The 13,221-nt window shown below is 38.7% G+C and overlaps 1 long non-coding RNA gene across 1 annotated transcript; it reads right to left on the reverse strand.

Annotated features, from left to right (window-relative positions):
* Positions 1-4,387: 4,387 nt before the first annotated feature.
* LOC108449618 lies at positions 4,388-9,221 on the reverse strand. Its single transcript, XR_001865847.1, has 3 exons — positions 8,837-9,221; positions 7,040-7,155; positions 4,388-4,909 (listed from the first exon to the last, which is right to left on the reverse strand). It is a non-coding gene; the product is annotated as an uncharacterized LOC108449618 (long non-coding RNA).
* Positions 9,222-13,221: the final 4,000 nt, after the last annotated feature.

Genomic DNA, 13,221 nt, shown 5'->3' on the forward strand with positions numbered 1-13,221 from the left:
TCCATGAAGCTCATGTTTGCTGTTTAGGAGCTATTGGACTGCCCTACTTGGCAATGGGAAGAGTTGATTCTGTGTGTATATGGGAGACCTAATTATGCTTTTATAGTAGTGCATTCATCTGCAAACTAAACCTCTGGACCCCTTGCATGACACAAGTCATTCAGTGTAGCATGGGGTGGTGTCTTCAGAACCATCTCCAGGGAAAGCCATCTCGGTTTGTCTCACTGGAGAAGTGTACTTGATGTCAGCTTTCTGGGGAGGAGGTTGGACTGTCATCCTGTGGACCCAGCTGGCTCCTCAGAGTCTCCTGAGAGTGGGGTCATTCCGTATGGATGTTTGCTACACACCTCAGGAGAGATGCTGGATGGTGGCAGAACCTAAAGGAGGAGCTGGGGGAGAGGCTGCTCAGGACCCAGAGCTCTGTGTGGATTTTCACAAATAGTAATTAGCATGGATGAAGGATCATGCTGATCCTGGTGAGAGGTACAGATAATCTTGGGAAGACGATGGCAGAAAAACCTGTTTTCTCTTCCTGTGCTCTCTCCTGAGCTCAGATGCTGTCTGGACCTCATGCAATAAGTGCTATTTGCTGAGAATTTCCTTTAGTCTGGGATTGCGTGTACAGCAAAATGGCTGTAAGAACATAATGACCTGTATGCCAATAGTTATAAGTAAAGGATCCAAAATGATTTCTGACCTGCTTTGTGCCCTAGAGACAGAAGTCTCTATCGTACCCTCTGTTGTGCAGAGGATGGCCTGTGTGGATCCCCTGCTTTTCCTCTCTGTATTTCACTGTGTGCTTCTGCAGGGAGTGCTGAGCAGATGGGTTGGACTGGCATAGGCTGACTTTCAACAGCTGCTTCTTCTGCGGCACGAAATGAGGAGAGATCCATTTTCTTTAGCAGCTGTGAGAGTGCCCCTTTGGTGGTGCTAACAAAAGTTCATCTGCAGCCCTGTCTATGTGGGAATATTTCCACTGGTTTGATTCTTCTCCAAAGCCAGTCCCACTTTCTGTTTTTGTTGCAATGATATCTATGTGCTAGTGAGGAAAGCTACAGTGTCCTAATGTGCATCTCTATGCTCTTGTGACAATCCAAGTCTCTTGCATTGTTGCATGTAGCAGTGTTACAGCTGATCTAAATCCAGGTGGCTTGGCTGGCTGTAGAGCTTTTGACTGGGATGGTGAAAATGAGAGAAAATCTTGTGACAAGGGAAAATCCATTTCCTTCTGTCTCTTTCTTTCTGCCTCTTTCTCTACAAGCTTCACGAAGTGAAAGTTGTAGCTTTCAGATCGGTGTAGTTTCAAATATTATTGCCTTCTATGGTTGTTTCGTGTAAATGAAAAATAAAAACAAGAATTTGGAGCCCTTCTAGAGTAAGTAGATTTTCTGTTTTTCCTTGAACAAAGTTTTGTGCATAGACTTCGGTATTTTAGCAGAAGATTTAGTTTTCTATACTTAATTTGCTACTCCTGCTTGTCTTTCTTATCACCATCCCAAGCTGCTCCTCCCACTCCAGATAAAACTTAAGAGGGGGCTGGAGTGCCAGAAGTATCAAACCGCATCTCTTAGTCACCTCAGAAAGGCAAGTTCTGTCTTTTCAACATGTAAGTTAGAGAACAGAGGAGCAGCACTGGAGGAGAAAAAAAAATTGGGGCTGTTTTTGAATGGAAAATACCCGTCACCTCTATCAGCTCTTCAGCCTCCAGACGTACAAACATTCACCTTGTCCCAGAGTTAAAATATCACCTGATAGTCTACCTCTGAAGCCCCCATTTCTGCTTGGGCTTTCCTGCCTTCCTCTCAGTATCATTCATACCATGTAATTATATACTGAATTACATGAAATAATTACTTTCTGTAAATGGGTTGAACAGGCCATTTTCTACATACTGCTCTAGATGTAAATAATCCATCTTTAGGACAGACTAAATGGTCTCTGGAAACTTTTCCAGCACTTTGTTTCTGTTGTGGGCATGAGAAAACTCTGTTAGTTTTTGTTTACACAATGTAGTTCATAGGTTTTTCCTTTGAAAAAAATGAAAGCTTGTTTTTGACATCAGTTTCTTCTGCCTAAAATTTACTGACTGCTGCTGCCTTACCTTGTCCATATAAGATGAAAGACTTTTGCTACCTGCTATAACTGACTGATGGATGATGTGCTGAAGAAAAGTAAAAATCCAGTGTGAAAGTTGAAGGTGAAAGTTATGTTATAAAGATATCTTTAGATAAAGAGGTCTCAAATATATAGTTATTCCAGGGTAGTTTTGGATTGGATATTTATCAAGCATTGGAAGTGGTAAAATCACTTTCCCTGGAAGTATTTAAATAATATCTGGATATGGTCCTTGGGGACATAGTTTAGTGGTGGACTTGGTAGTGCTGGGCTAGCAGTTGGACTTGATGAACCTAAAGGTCTTTTCCAACTGTAATGATTCTGTGGTTTTATGGATTCTTTACATGCTTTACTGGTGTGTTTACAGCAACATCTGTGTAAGATGCTGTGTTTTGCCCCAGTCTGACTACTGTAAGGTAGGAGTTTTTGTAACTGGTCCATTTATTGTAGTTACAGAACAGTTTTATCAGAGTAACAGTTACATCTGGGGGGTAAACAATAAACAGGAATAGCACAAATAACATACAGTTATAGAGGCATATTGAAATGCTTCAGTAACAAGCTGGATAACAGAAAAGCTGAAATACTCCATCAGCTTTTTTACTTAAGTTGAGCAATTAGATCAGAGAAGTCAATGTCACCTTGTACACAAGAGAAAATCCAGGAGCATCATGGTCTGAAGAGACCAGCTGGAAAGTAACATGATTGCACATTTCTTCCTGCCAGTGATGTCTCCTTGTCATCAGAATTGTCATTATTTGTCCTCTTCTTTCAGGGTGCTATACTTGGCTGCACATGAGATTTTGTCCTGCTTACTTAGAAAATGTATCCACCACAGCTTTAGGTGATGACTGGAAAAGTTGCTGCTCTTTTGTGTTGTGAGCAGTAATGTGGTGACATAAACAGCAATGGATCCTTCTAGGGTGATAGAAGAACTGCAGTTAGCCCATAAACATTTTTTGTCAGATTTATTTTCAATATTTACATAAATACCTTGTTCTTTAAGATGTACTAAACTGTGTTGGGGGTTTCATGCAAACTACCTAATTCAAAATTCCTTCTTGTATTTCTTGTTTCCAGTTGGGCCAGAAATATGAAGCCTGTGTTATGCCTCTATAACATCAAAATTTTAGAAGGAATGTAAAATAGTGAGTTGCTATTTATTTTTCTTTTTCCCCTGTGGGTTTGGTTTCTTGTGGTTGTATTTGTTTGTTTTTTGTTGAGTGTTCAGTACTGTGAAAAGTATTTGAGTACTGCTTCAATCTGTCTGGGACTTCTTCCATTACAAAAGATACTCACTTTTGCTGGTCGTTGGTTTTTTTTGTTTGCTTTTTCTATTTGTTTAGGTTTTTTTAGTCCTGGAGTACCTGGATTTTCTCTCTTTCCCCCTCAGCAGACAATTTTAATTATTGAAAAAAAAAAAAAATTAATCTGGAGTGCTCTCTAGGTGTTATTTAAGGACCTTTAAGTTGATGCTGGAAAAAAGTTATTTCACGATGGTGAAGATCCAAATTTTGGAATCCTTTGCCTCTTGTCTAGAACTGTTTGTGGAAAAACACCCTTCTTATGTGCTGGCTTGGAAGGATTCTGAATTTGTAGTGTGGTTGCACTTGGATTCATTGGCACTGTTGTAAAAGTGAGTTAGGTGGTGCCTAGAGTGTATTTAGGAGTTTAACTGCGTAATATTTTAACCTACGGTGAAAGTAGGAAAATAAGAAAAGTTGAACTATTAGGTTTATACTGAGAACAGAACATGTTAAGTTTTAATGAGTTATCTGGAGCATAAAAGGGAACAAGCACAGAATCAAAGAAGTAAGATTTTACCATTGCTGCAGAAAATAATATCAATATTGCCTTATTTTATAATAGGTATATTTTATAGGATGGCAGGATGTTGTTTTAATATTATTGGAAGGTGAAACAATGGACTCCATGTTGGAAGATGTAGTAATGTTTGAGTTTTTGTAGTAAATGCTGGTCTCAAAAATACTTTTGTTGGGAGAGGTGAGCATGCATTAGCAAATGTGATGAAAGTTATATGTGATCTTATACTTGCAGAATAAAATCATGAAGAAAATACCTTGGGTAGTTTGTGCTTACAGCACATTAAGCTGTAACAACTTTAATTAGTCTTTACAACATTAATCTTTACAACTTTTTATTTAAGATTTTTTTATCTTTGTTTCTGTGCAAGATGTAACAATTTATAATTAGCTAGTATTCATTATTATTTGGAAAAGGTGGGGGAGAAAAGAAGCTGTGGACTTGTAATTGATAAAACACTTGTCTAACCAGCAATGAAGTTACAATGACTATTTCGAGAAGACTTCAATTTTGCAGTAATGCTTACTTACTTCACAGATTACTCTTCTCTGCCTCATATCGACAGGCCAAGAGAAAGGACATAGGACACAGTCAAGATACAACTTCAAGAATAAGGGAGTAGAGAAGTCTTGTCTATTTTTCTGTGATATCCCTTTAAGTGGGGCATTTACTTCCCATGTAAGTAAAATAAACCCAACTGCAAATTTTCAAAGTGTGCAGCAGAGTCTCTCTTGACAGGAAACTTGAGGGAGGAGGTGATAAATTGTGGCAGGTTAAAAAAATGTTAGTTTTGGCTGCAACGTTCTTAGTAATTACTTGAACAAGAACATCCTGACTTTTGTTTCCCCCCTATCTCCTACCTGCTAAAATGTATGTGACATCTGTCAGAATTCTGCCAATCAGCTGACATGGTTAGACATCATTCTGTCTCTGCTTGAGAAAAGTCTTCTTCCACATGCCCCATGAAATCCTGAAAAGGAATTGTTTGATGACAAAAAGACAAAACTTGGTAACTCATTAAGGGGTCATATAGAAAGAAGTTGATTCATTTTTACAGCATTTAAACTTGTGCTTTCATTCAGAATGCAAATTACCCCTTAAGCTATTTTCTTCGATTCACGGTTTTCTGGGTTTTACTTTTGGTGTTTGTTTTGGTTAGTGTTTGTTTGTCTGTAACAGTTTTGTTTGCTTTTTAAAATAACTGCAGTACAAAGAGCCCTCCGGAATAATGATGAGTGCTGTAATTCTGGCAGTTTTTAAGGGAATGAACTAAATTTTAGTCCTTATTTTTGTAACCATGTAGGTGGCTTTTCTCCTCAGATGGACACATCTGATAAGGGGTCTGACTGCAGCATCATAATGAATTTTGATTTTTCACGTCTCTCAGACCTGTTCTAAAGTCTTGCTGGTCACTAAAGGGACCTGAGGGTGCACTTAGACATCTTCCTGAAGGAGTTTGCTCTGGAGCCAGGACCAAAATCTTAAAAAGCTATGGTGGGGTTTTTTTATTTTTTTATTTTTTTTTTATTTTCGTTCCCCCCTGCTAACGGACTGGGGAACCTTGATCTTTCCAGATTTTATTCTCTAGAGCTGACAAACTTCCTTACCTCAAGCTCATTGCAAATATTGCACATCCAGTGAACACAAAAAGCACCACTTGACCAATCAGGAATAAGCAATATAGTCTACTTGGTCATGGGTAAATATTTCACAGAAAGATCTGTGTGAACAAAGATATGAAAAGGCCGTTGTTTAAATAGTTTCCAACGAGATCTGAAAAGACATCAAGAGCATTTCTATCACTGAAGAGACTGAACTGGCTCTGTTCAATCATTGGTTAAAGTCTGGTTTTGTTTGTGCCTTGATATTTGTTTTAGTAATGCTCTGTCTCTGTGAATATATTTGGCATCCTGCAGAAAGCAGCTTAAATTGTGTGCAGAGAGGTGCAGTCCAAGACTCCTGATGGAGCACTTAAGGATTGAAGAGATTTGCATTCTGAATAAGATGATCCTCATTTCCGTATATAAACTAATATCATGGTACACTTGGCTGCTGCATAGATTACCAGTGTTGGTTGGGGTGGGTTGTTTGTTGTTTTTTTTTTTTTTCCTTTGTTTTGATGGGTCCAGTGGTAGAATAAAATATTTTGGTAGCTGAATGGATAACTATATTTAAACTACCAAATACAAAGCCCCACAATTCTGAAGTAAAACTCTTCCACTGATTAGAAAAACTGGTACTTAAGCAAACATTGCACTGTTTAATGCAAAAATAGAAATGTGGTAGTTCTTCGCTAACCTCAGTGTGGAGCCCTGTTAAGTAGAAGGTGGGGTGTAGTTGCCTGACACTCCTGTCATGGTTTAGGAATGGTATTCCCCAATTTAGTGCTCCCACCAAAACCACACTGCTGCTCTTTCCCCCCACTTTTCCCCTCCCCTTCCCTGCTTTGGGATGGAGAGAAGAATTGGAAGCCCAAAGGCAAAGATCATTGGCTGAGATAAGAACAGCTTACTGGAAACAGCAATGATATAAGAAAATAAATGGTAACAGCAACAATACTAATGACGGAGGGTGCAAGAAAAGAATCAACTCACATGGAAAACACAACCAATAATAGACAATACTGGACAGCTCCCTGTGCCACAGAAGGAGCCCCTTCTCCCTGGAAGAGAGTCTTTTTCCTATGCCCAGGCAGTGATGTGAGGTGGTACAGAATAATCTCCATATCCTGGCCATGTCCCTCCTGGATACTGGAAAAAAATTAACCCTGTCCTGGCCAGAACGAGGACACCTGCCCATAGAAAATATGCTATAATGAAGTTGTTGCAGAAAACTGCCCAAGTCTTACACCAGATTTAAGAGCAGCTACATTCTGCCTTCCTTTTTCTGTGTTGTCTTTGAAGCAGAAACTGCAGAAGCTGCTTTGGACCCTTTCCAGACAGTTATTGAAATCAGCCTTCAGTAACTGTATTGGCCTTTACTGTGTACCAAGGTCACTGAGCTGCATGAGCACACAGCCCTGTTAAAAACAGGATTTGAGGATTTTAGAAGGTGTCTTTATACAGTTTGAATAAATAAGGCATATAAAAGCATGCCATACCTGTAAGTATTTACTACTTTTGTCCTGATCTTCTGCCTCTTTTTCTCTCCAGTTGCGGTCCTGCTGGTCAGTTTTGATAGCAGCAGCAGCTCTCCAACATTTATCATGTCAAAGCTCTGAAAAGAAGGGAGGTATTGGCTGCTGGCATTGATAATTAGAAATACAAGTACATATCTTTTTAGCAGGGTTGTGTTTTGTATTTCTACACAAAGGAGGTGGTAGTTTTTGATAAAGTTGCTTGGTATTTTCCTGGTGAAGTATTGTTCTCAGCAGAAACAAAATCAGCATGTCAAAAATTGACTCCTTTCTGTATAATGCTTCAAGATAGTTATGTTTGAACTAAGCTTTTTCAACTTTTTGAGTAAAGTGGAATTTTAAAAGGACATACAGGTGCCAAGGTTGCTTTTACTATACCCACCACAGCATTCCTTCCACCATAGTATGAGGTCTGGATTCAAGCTTATCCCTTGCCTGCATCAGAACCAGGTGAGTGTTAAGACACCAAGATATGATTTGGTTTGGGGTGGATCTCTTATTTCTTCTCTTGAAGCATTCTGCTTCATGCTCACACTGATACAGACATTCAGTAATTCAGCCTAGGTGAAGGTAGGAAGGCAGAGGTAGAATTAATTTTTTCATGGCTGTCTTTGCTTCCTGTTTTAGGGGTAGATCTTGGATGTCTAGAGCAATAGTGTCAGGATAGTTTTGTGAATCTCAGGTACCTGTAGAAAAGGCACTTCTTGCAGAGTCCTTTAGACTGATGGAGATATGGCTTCAATTTACTTACATTAGGATATATAATGGAGAAGGACAACATTTTAGAGAAAAGAGCTTGTAACTAAGGTGAGCTTCTTTAAAAAATGTAGTATCATAGTAAATGCCTGGAGGAGGACTTGGGAACCTGCAACCTATGGAGAACATATGACCTATACTTCATTTGTTATGACAAAAGGTTTAATATTTATTTTTTCACTTGGCTTTTTTTTTTTCTTCATACTATTATTGACTATTGTTAAAGTTAGAATAGCTGGCCAAAGAAGCTTCAAAGCTGTAGTTCCTTCTGCAAGGGTAAAGATATATAACCTTTATTGTAGGATTTCTGTGAACTCTATGGGATTTTGTGTGGTCTGTTTTATTCCCAGACATCCCCAGAGATGACCCCTGCCTTTCTCACAGTATCTTTTCATTAGGGGAACTTTTCCAAATGTACATAACTGGCTGAGTACCTTCAGCATTAATAGGCTTATTAACCACTAATTCAGCACAACAATTTTAAATGCAGCTGCTGCAGAAGTGGACAGTGAGGAAGTACAAAAACTGTGCCTGAAGACAGAAGAATAAATAACAGTGTAGTGATAATTGCCTCCTGTAGGTACTGCAATGTGGTAATCATCAGAAGCCTATTCACTGTGTCTGCCTTTCCCTCTCTCCATGATGAGTTTCCTTCATCCCCCCATGCTAGCCTGAAACCTTTTAGAGAAGTTCTCTGGATTATGGCTGAAATGCTAGGAGCAATTAGATAAAACATCGCTGTCAATTTCTACAGAGAGAAATACATTTATTACCTTAGTTGAATTCAGGCCAAACTAAGCTTCTTCCCTATAAAAGTTGTTGGATGAACGGATAAACAGTTGGGTAAAGTAATTTTACTTTATCTACCTTCAGACAGGACAAAAGGTAACAAACTGAAATGATTAAGGAATTGGAAATCTGTCACTCCAACACTGGCTTGTTTAATCATGGTCAAATACCTCACCCTCTGCATAAACTGCTGAGCACTCGCTTCTTGTGTCTTACCTTGTCAGACTGAGGAGCCCTCCCAGAGAAAGGTCACACTTTTAGCTGATGGTAGGTTGTTGCTGGCATGAGTCAGGGCAGGATGAAATCCTAATGCATGTATCTTCCGATGTCAGCTGGAATTCTCTGTAGGTGTGCAAGGAGTGGGAGATCAGCACTTCCAAATTAATCCAAAGTGCACTGTGGCGTATTGGCCGCTTGGATTTGATAAGTGACACACCTTGTGTCTGAAGCCCGGGATCTGACTAAAGATTAGTGATGGCTTGCAACAATTCTGCTTTAAGAGTTGTATAAGGGTTATACAACTCAATATATATTGTGAGCAAAAACAAGAAATCAGAAATCAAAGTTTTGAAATTGAGTGAATCATAGGAATTAGGGCAAGCTCAAGTGACTAAGCAAAGCTATTGAATTTGATACTCTATCAAGATGTAAGAGTGTATTTGGTGTGATTGTGACTCAGCACCTGCTGGTGAGTCATTCCTCATCACTGGGACCTCAGTGCTGTTGGTTTTCTGGCTGAAAAAGAAAAGACGAGTGGGAAGAGATTTAAACCTACAGAGAAAGTTTAAACTTCATGGATACAAAAGAGAGGGGGAAGTTGTACCCCCAGTTAGATTATTTTTCTTGAAAGACTTTATTTTTAACTTTTGAATATGTTATTTTCAGTGGAGTGAGATTAATTTTCCCAGCATTACTCATAGTGGACGCTTTTCATATTTTATTTCGCAGAAAATTCATTTGTGATTACATAAAACTATCAAACCTTTACAGAATCACAGAATGATTTAAGGCAATGCAGTTGGCTTTGTCCATGGCTCTTTTACACAGATGAGTTTAAAATACTTCATACCAATAACTCAGTTGTGAGAAGACCATAATAGTGGAGAAGAACTGAAATCTGTAAGTACAAACAGGAGAATAAACAAGTCTGAGAATATACAATATTTAATGAACTGTGTATGTGTAGTTTAAACTGCAGAACAAAGTCTTGTCAGCAGTTACAATGTTCTGAGAAGGTGAGGGTTTGAGGGAAAATGAGGTGAAAAACAGTGAAATCCTCACCTCAGCTCTGATAGTCTGTGTGTTCCTCATATCACAAGTCAGTAATGGAATAAAAGTGTAAGAGTTCTATCACCTGTATCCAGCCAGACCGAGGGTGTCCCCCTTCAGCCATAGTGATGGTCAGGATGACACTGTTAATCTTTTTGTGAAGCTTCAAACTTGGCTATTAATAGAGATGGGTTTGTCTGGGGGGATGATTGGGTGTATTGGTGTGTTAACCTGTTGTACCTGATATGGAGATCAGGAGGGAAAATCCTTTCTCCTTTCCTGTTCTACTTGCCAAGTCTGGCAGAGACCATGGGGGAGCTGTAGTTTGTGTTGTAATGTACAGCCTGGGCAGCTGCTTGAGAGCATCTGGGGATCCCAATTAAAAATTTCTTTGCACCCCTGCTGGGCCAAGGCATTGGCAGTGCTATTGATTTTTTTTTCTTTTTCCTGTGTCAAATTGAAGCTGTGTCTTTGGCATTTTTATTGCAAGTCATAGTATATTCTGATCCATTCCTACCCATGTCTATGGTACTGGCTGTATGTATAGATTATAAAGAATTTACAGATGCAGCATAAATTCAAAAAAGTTGCAAAATCTGGGGTGTTATTCTAAATGCAGCTTTGTAAGCCGTTTTCTGCAGGTGATGATGCCATGATGATTTTTTGCCTTTTCTTTTATACCCCTTTTATATACCTTTTTATAACTTTTGTATTCTTAGTGTTTTTTAGCTTATATTCTTAGGCTTGTTTGTCAGGCTAGGAGACTAAACATCTTAGAAGCTTCGTAGTTAGGGATCAGTGTGCCCCAGACCCCAAGGTCCTCTCCAGAACACATTTTGTAAACTAAGATAGAACCATCCAGGGGAAGGTTCCTTGGGGAGGGGGGCTCACTTGAGCCTCTCATTGGGGAATCTTTGATAGATATGCTAATTAGTAAGACCTATAATGATATACCTGATCTATTGTGGGTGTGCATTGCAGTGTGTATTGGGGTGCATTCAACCTGGACGTGGTGCACCTAAGGATCCTTAAAATAAATACCAAGGTAAAATCCCTTTTTCCCTTCTAACCGTGTTTGATTCTTGATTTTAAGACCAGAAAAAGGCATCAGTGATGTGCTGCAAAATACCTGCAATGTCAGATTTCACTGTTCTTTTTAAATCAAAGAATGTGATAAAATCACTTAATGTGGCAAAGACGCTGTCATATGTGCTCATTACTTGTTTTGATCTCCAGACTCTTGAGTTTGGTTTTCAGATGTAAGCACCTCCATGGGATTTGTGAATCTCTGATGGGCATGTGGTTTTTTATATTAGGTACAAAAACACATGAGTGTCCCCACTGGAAACTTTGACTGTCTGGCAATGTTACATTAAGGAACATAAAAGAAGATGATTAGGGACAGACAAGGTCTATGAAATACATCTGGAGGATTTAATAAATGAGGACAGTAATTTTTAAAGAATACATAATTCTTTCCTTACACATACTCTTTCAGCACTATGGGGAATTATCACTGGTATTTGATTCATGTTTAGAAGTAATAATATTTCTTATGCTTGTGCTTTTATTGCATATAGTTGGTGCTTTTCCAGATTGTTAGGTAATTATGTTTAAGTGGTGACTGAGCTAATATGGAGCCTGGCTTAGAGTCTGTAGAAATGGATATATGGCAAAGGCCGTAAGACCTGATTCAAAAAGATCTTTTACTTCAGAAAGTCCATAATTAGTTTTATGCAAATTATAGAGGAACATATCTTGGTAAAGCAGGAAGAAACAAAGGAAAGTCCTAAGTTAATACTTCCTTTCATTCTTATTTTGTTACAGCACACAAGTCTGGTGATGTCCCTGGCATAAGAACATATGTGTGCTAGCGTGAGCCCATCTCTACTACATCCTCACAACATGCTGGTGCCATGCTTTTGGATGAGATCAAGCAATGTAGGCCTGGAGATTCTACTTCAAAATGTCATCTAATGATTTAGAATTTTAGAGCTGTTGAAAGTAACTGTCAATTTCTGTACTTGCAGTGAAAAACAAGTGGCTAAGTAATGATTTACTAGGTTCCTTAATTTCTTTTCCCCCTCAAAATTATAATAACAAAGCAGTTTAATTTCATACACTATGGGGTATTGAGTATCTTGAGTATTTTACAAAAAATGAACAGAGAGAACGGTTCTGGTTCTCATCAGTTTTTGGGATTACAGGTTTTCTAATTTTTTTCCACATTAGAACAAGACTGGAGTGTTTTGATGATACTGCACAACAAAATTGCACAGAAGTTGCCCATTTTCAATTTTGAAAGGCCAAGATTTTAATTTCAGCTGCTTTGGCTAGAAACTAATTCCACGATGTCTTGGATATCTTCTAGGTGAAAACTTTAACCTCTTTCACTGGAAATGTTCTAATTAGTGCTTGTTCCAGCTTCAGAGTCTTTTAAAACCAGAACAAAGCAGCAAACTGCTAGCAAATCTGAGCCAACAAAGCTGAAGGGTGCAAAGGATTAGACTGAAGGACCCTAAGAAGCAGGGGTGTAGTCAGAGTTTAGGCCAGATCTAGCTTAGTCTAGAAATTCTGTTGGTTTGAACAAGGTATTTGTCAGTTCTTGTCAGTTGCTTGTCTAGGAACATCCCAAAAACATTGGGGCATTATTGCTGGAAATTTCTCAATTTATCCCTATTCTGCATGTCTCCACTTTTGATGTGTTTCTGTTGAGTTGAAGCCAATCTGAAAACACTTCCTTGGCTGGTTTGCTTAATTGGATTTTATTCAGATTTTAATGGGAGGGAACCTTTTTCACTATTAGATACAAAACATTAGGAAATGTGAACGAGGCACTGAGTTTTCTGGTCAAGTAATGGTTTTGTTCTTCCAAAAGGCACCAGCCTCAAAGGTAACCTTGTCAGTATCTTTCTTCGCCTCTGCTTGCAAAATAATGTCTGCTACTTAGTAAGGAGTCCTTGTTCCTTTTGGGAGGCAGACATTAGGAAAAAAAGGGAAGGCATATTTACCCCCTTCACTTCATACTTCCAAGCAAATGCTTATAATTTTATTAGTGTGGGCTTTTAACTACTTTCCACATGAAAGACAAGGGAAGAGTAGGGGTGATATTTGATAAATGCACAATTTGGAATTTTTGTCTACACTCTCCTGGTTTGCTGTCTTCATCTCTATGCTGCAGATTGTAAGACTAGGATGGAAGATGAGAAGTGCTATTTAGACTGCAGACATTTCAGTTTGAAAATCTTTTCCCTGTCTAGGCAGGAGTAGATATGCTGGATTTTTAGGATTTTTTTAAAGGATTAAGAATACTTTTCACTGGGAAAAGACCA

Source organism: Corvus brachyrhynchos, unplaced genomic scaffold (genome assembly GCF_000691975.1).
Source record: "Corvus brachyrhynchos isolate BGI_N302 unplaced genomic scaffold, ASM69197v1 scaffold409, whole genome shotgun sequence".
In the NCBI taxonomy this organism is placed as follows: domain Eukaryota; kingdom Metazoa; phylum Chordata; class Aves; order Passeriformes; family Corvidae; genus Corvus; species Corvus brachyrhynchos.